The sequence below is a fragment of the Oratosquilla oratoria genome, chromosome 12, assembly GCF_046742065.1.
Source record: "Oratosquilla oratoria isolate Oo_2021 chromosome 12, ASM4674206v1, whole genome shotgun sequence".
Classification (NCBI taxonomy): domain Eukaryota; kingdom Metazoa; phylum Arthropoda; class Malacostraca; order Stomatopoda; family Squillidae; genus Oratosquilla; species Oratosquilla oratoria.
In genome coordinates, this window is record NC_134788.1 from 21,420,189 (window position 1) to 21,426,613 (window position 6,425).

At 35.5% G+C, this 6,425-nt stretch overlaps 1 long non-coding RNA gene across 1 annotated transcript in view; it reads right to left on the reverse strand.

Moving 5' to 3' along the window:
* Positions 1-6,147, reverse strand: part of LOC143030593 (uncharacterized) — a 14,404-nt gene extending 8,257 nt beyond the window's left edge. The window contains exon 1 of the long non-coding RNA XR_012966917.1: positions 6,112-6,147. This is a non-coding gene — a long non-coding RNA (uncharacterized LOC143030593). The remainder of the gene's footprint in view (positions 1-6,111) is intronic.
* Between the last annotated feature and the right edge of the window lie 278 nt (positions 6,148-6,425).

Below are 6,425 nucleotides of genomic sequence, written 5' to 3' on the forward strand. Positions count from 1 at the left end.
CTACTACACTCCCGGAGAAGAGCTCATCACATGTATGACGGATCTATGGGTAATGCTGTGACTTGACACACCCAAACAACTCCCCGCCCACGAAAGTTGGAGTAACGGCTCGCAGCGGGTCAATACTGAAATCATTTCAGCCCTGGGCGGGATTCGAATTTGGGCCGCTGAGTTAGCAGTTACGAACGCTACCACTGCACCGTCGAGCGTGTATGTGTGTATTTACCTAGTTGTATTATACAAGAAGAGAGTTATGCTCGTAGACCCGACAGTGTGTCCTTCAGCATCTGGTTCGTTCTTAAATTCTTGTATAGTTTTTTGCACACACTGTTGCCTCATCCAATTTGTTCCAGGCATCTACCGCTATGTATGGGAAACAATTCTTTTTTTAGATCTCTTCTATAACAATCCTTTTTAAGTTTCTTTTCATGTTTATTTGTTTTTCTTTTATCCCACTTTAATAAATCACTGTTGAGGACTTCCATCCCTTTCATAATTCTGTAAATGGCCCCTAGATCTCTTTTTCTCTTCTTTGTTCTAGGGTTGGTAGTTCCAGTTTGGACAATCCTTTGTTCGTATGTCAATTTAGAGAGTGTTAGTGCCATATTTGTCGTTGCTCTTTGGATTCTTATTTCTTTATGTTCTTTTTTTTTTTTTTTTTGTACTGGGTGTCCATAGTGTCGCAGCGTACTCCAATCTTGGTCTTATCAGTGTTAGTAATTTATTCTTTACCATTTCCTTGTCCCAGTGGTCAAAGGCTACTTTCATTGATCTCAGTAAATTGAAGGTTTCTCCGACTATTTTGTTGATATGCTTGTTTGGTGCCATGTCTTTGCTGATAATTACTCCTAGATCCTTTTCCTAGCTAACTTTTTCTACTTCCTTTGTACCAATTTTATATTGCCCTGATATTCTATTTTTTACTTTTTCCAAATTCCATTATACAACATTTCTTGATGTTGAAGTTCACTTCCCGCTTTTGACTCCTTTACCAGACTTTATCCAGGTCTCTCTAGTTATTCACAATCTTCCTCTGTACTTATACTTTCTTCAGCAGTTTTGCATAATCTGTAAAGAAGTTCATATAACATTCCACACCTTCATCCATGTCATTTATATATATGGCAAACCTTATCGGAGCCAATACAGAACCTTGTGGGACTCCACTTATCATTTCTTCCCAGGTCGAGTTTTTGTCTCTAAGTACCACCCTCATTTTCCTCCCAATCAGGAAAATTTCCATCCGTTTCTATAACTTTCCTTGTACACCACCTATTATTCCGAATTTTTAGTAGTCTTTTGTGTGTGTGTGTGTGTGTGTGTGTGTGTGTGTGTGTGTGTGTGTGTGTGTGTGTGTGCGTGTGTGCGTGTGTGTGATACTTTATCAAATGCTTTTTGCAAATCTAGGAAAGTAAAATAAGCTCATCCGTCCCTTTGTTGCATTATTTCTACTAGCCTCGACTAGAAGCAAATCAATTTAACCCATTCAACTCCGATGACAAGATGTCTTGTCATTTGGTCAAATAAAACAAAAAATCATAATAAAACAACAAAATGTTTGATGATCAAACAGCACCAGAAAAATATGACGTCGTCAGTCCTCCTCGAGGAGGAGGACTGATGACGTCATATTTTTCTGGTGCTGTTTGATCATCAAACATTTTGTTGTTTTATTATGATTTTTTGTTTTATTTGACCAAATGACAAGACATCTTGTCATCGGAGTTGAATGGGTTAATGGCACATAACCTTCCGTGTCTAAAGCCAAATTGTTTTGGATTCAGTATATTATTTTCTTCCAGATGTTTGAGCCATCTACTTTTTTTTTTAACATATTTTTATAGTTTGTTGTGTTTCCCTCCACCCCCCCTTTATACATTGGTACAATATTTGCATTTTTCCAATCTTGTGGCACTTTTCCTTCTTTGAGTGAGTAATCAACTATCTTATATATTTTGTCCGTTAGTTCATCTATACTTTCTTTTAATATCCGATTTGCAATTCCCTCCGGACCGTGTGATTTTCTAACAATTTTTTGGTCCCTTATTTTCTTCTGTTACAGTTATTTCATTCATGGGGGGGGGGGGGATCTTTCTCTCTGTCCTTGATCCCAATTTTGTGTATTTTGTATTATGAATACAGATCTAAAATGTTTGTTCATAATTTCAGCCATTTCTACATCTATATATTCCTGATTCCCTTGACGCAGTTTCACTATTTCTTGTTTATCTTCTAGGTTACCATTCATACACCTGTAGAATAGTTTAGGTTGGTCTTTGCATTTGTCTACTATGTCTTTTGATATTTTCTCTTTTCTTCCCTGCGTGTTTTTACATATTCACTTCTTAGTTTGATATATGTTTGCCACGTACTCGTTTTTCCCATCTTCTCCAAGCTTTGCATCTTTAGCCTCACTACATTTTTTGTTGTACCAGCACTTAATGTGCACCCTTTCTTGCTTCTGGTTTGGTACGTATTAGTCTATTCCCTCTTTATAAAATTCTTTTGATATATTCCATTTCTCTCCCATCTTTGTTTCTTCACTTAAAAAGTTTTCCCAATTTACATTTTGAAAGAATTTTTTGAGTTTCTCAAAATCCGTTTTGTTATACATTAGACTTCCTTTTCTATGTTTCTCATTTCTTATCAAATCAAATTGTTCTTTTGGTTCGAATTCTATTAGCATGTGGTCACTCTTCCCAATTGGTGTCTTGTATTCCATCTTATCCACAATTTCAGGCTCTGGCGTAAATATTAAATCTAGTCTCGAAGGTTCTTCATTGTTCCTAAACCTGGTATTTTTATTTACCCATTGAGTCATTGTGTATTCAATGGTCATGTCCAGTGGTATATTTCCCCCAAAGTTCTTCACCTTTCACTGTCATTTCTTCCCAACATATTTCTTTTGAGTCAAAGTCCCCCATAATCAATATGTTTCCTCCTTTCAATAATTCAATTAATAATGCATGCTTTGTATCATCCAATATTTTGGAATGATCACTCTGTCAAAGAGTATGGTTTTGGGGACATATATATTACTACATATTTTCTATTTTTCATGTCACTGTTTTCAACTTCTATCATAATCAATTCCACATAATATTTTCCTTCTGTTATCTTTGTCACATTTAAGCCTTTCTTAGTCAAAAACATGACTCCTCCACCCTGCTTCTCCTTTCTATTTTTCATCCAACGGTTGTATAAACCTTGTCCCACAGTATTAGGTGGTAGTGGATCTTTTAATTTTGTCTCCACAATTCCCATTATATGTTTTCTCTACTGCCATATAGTCGTCTAATTCATTTAGTCCTGAAATCATACCATCTATGTTAGTAAACGTTATTTTTTTTTCTTCTTTTTCATATATACGATTTCCTCAGCCTTAGGTCTAGTACTCTAAAAATCGTTCTTTTTAAGCTCTGTTCTTCTTTCTCTTTTCTTCCTCTTCTTCATTTCTTAGTGTCTTTTCCCTCTCTTTTTCCTCATCGCTCATTTTTTCTATCCATACATTTTTGTAATTTTTACTATTTGCCAGCTGTGCTATTTTTGATAGAACTTCTGCTATCATTTGAGACCTTAGTTTGGTTTTTAGTCGTCTATATATATATTTTCCCCTCTGGAGTATTGACCCATTTTATATACCTCTATTTCTTTGTCCATTACTTGTCCCTCCTCTTGTGTCTCCTTCAGAATTTCTTTTGCAATTTCTTTCTCTTCTTTTTCTCCTTGGCATCTAGATACATCATGTTTCTCTGTAATACCATAAGCTACTATGCACTTTTTTATCCATTGTGTCTGTGACCCAATTATCTTTTTCATTACTTTAATTACCGTTTCTTTAGCATTTTTTCCCCCACCTATTGCTGTACTTTCTCCATTTTCCATTGATTTTTTATTTCTTGGGGATCCTCTTTGTTTCTCCAACTTCCTCGGTCACCACTTGTATTTGTTCTTTCACTTCTTTTTCCAAAGCCTCATTTTTGTTTTTATCTTCATTTGTTATTCTTTCGGTTTCTATTTTGACTATGTTAGATCCCGTTTTTAGATCAAGTTCTGTTAGTTTGGCTATTAGTTTTTTCCGATTTCTTAGGACGTTTCATACCTAGATTCTCTTTCCAATTCTAAACCTCTACTTAATATTCCACTTTCTCTTATAAACCCTAAAAATATATTATTATCAAACCTTTGGGTTGATATTGGGGTTTCTACCGCACAAGACTTTTTAGGTATAACCCCCAATGGTGATTCCACTTTGCTTACATCCAATTCTCTCTTCGTTAGTTCACGCACCCCCAACTCCCTGCCCACGAGAGTTGGAGTAACAACTCGCAGCGCAGCGATACTGAAATTATTTCAGCCCTCTATAGTCGAACCCAGACCTCCATAGTGGTAGCCTGGAACTCTACAAACTGCGCCTCGATTTGTGTGTGCGCGCGTGTGTTTTCTATGGAATATTTACCTTAGGTAAGGTTAGGGTAAAATTCGATAATCACGCAAACGTGGAATTTACGTTGTCCAATAGCTCCAAACGTAGTATATCCCAAAGTCTAGATATACAGGTCAGACCGTTTACATTCTTCTACACAGCTTCTGACGTCATTTGGCTGAGTCCATTTTCTCTTTGTGATACACTGAAGAAAACTGTGAAACGCCAAGGAAGACAGGAACTATAATATTTTATATATTATATATATATATATATATATATATATATATATATATCATATATATTATATATTCATATATATATAGACAGGAACTATAATATTTTATATATATTTATATATATATTTTATATAATATTTGTCAGAATATAACTAATTGCGTGGAGCAGTGCGAGCGAAGGCGACGTCATTTTCGAACGACGGACCAGCTTCAACTGACAGCTATAGGACCCGCTAACCCCACTTTGAACAGCCAGGTGACGTTCACGGGCCCGCTGCGCCAACTCCCTCGAAATTCGGTCGGAAGTGGTTAGACCTTATATTCTTAGATCTTGGTATATCCTAGCACAATCTAACGTAACCATTCCACAGAGAAAAATAGATCTTAGACAAAAAAAAAGTGAAACATGTGTAAACATGATGCTGAATAATACAAACATCTCATGCCCAGCTTGACGTGGCAGTCGTAAGCTCGTGGTCGGTTGATTGTGAGTCTACAATCCTAAATTTCCGCCAATCATATAATATATATGTATATATATATATGTATATATATATACATACACATATAATACACATATATAATACATATACATATATATACATCTACACTGAATGGTTCCCAGCGATCAATTGATATTTTTATTCAACCACAAACAACTTTTAATTCCATGCCATCGCAATCGAGACTGAAGAATCGCTCGATGGAGACATTTTATGTTTCTCTTGATAGCGCATTGATAGCGCATTGGTTTAAGTCACTGTAACTTTGTTACGGGTTAGCTGGGTTCGAATCCTCGGCTCGTCCTCGTTTCAATTTCCAACAAAATGTCTCCATCGAGCGATTCTTCAGTCTCGATTGCGATGGCATGGAATTAAAAGTTGTTTGTGGTTGAATAAAAATACATATATATATATACATATATATATATACATATATATATATATATATATATATATATACATACACACACACACAAACATATATCAGACTAAGAAATGATTGTAAAAATACGCAGAGATGAAAAGAGAAAATGTGAAAGAGATATAATAGAAAAGTGCAAGGAACAGCCAAAACTATTTTACATGTATGTAAATGGTAAACTAAGAAATAAACAAGAAATGGAAAAGCTGCACCCTGTTCTTGTCAATTATGTGGTCTACTCATATGATGAATCCTATATGTTCATTATATATATATATATATATATATATATATATATATATATATATATATATATATATGTCATGATGATAAGTCTTGGTAGCTACTCCCTAGCTTTAATCAACTAGAACACCTGGAAATACATTACAAAACATAGTTTACACAATATATATATATATATATATATATATATATATATATATATATATATATATATATATATATATATATATATATATATATTGAACATATAGGACAAGAAAAGGGAAGGAAGCAACTTACGAGGAGAGTCACGACTGTTTCTCTAACCGGTCCCAGACAGAATTCTGAATTCTGAATCTCTAGGAAAGACCACCTCGCTTGCGCGGGATCGGTTTTTGTGGGAGGGGAAGAATGTCTGTAAGAAAATGAAAAGATAGTAGCGTATAAAAGAGGGCTATTGCCACCGGGCGAATTGCGAGCGATTAGGGGTTTATTGGTGGTCGTGGCTTGGGAGAAATGGACCGGGAGCTTGGAGGGCAGCGCTGACGCCGGGGTTAGGATTAGGATCACCAACGAAAGTTTAGAAAATGGTAGGAGGCGTAGTAGTAGAGAAA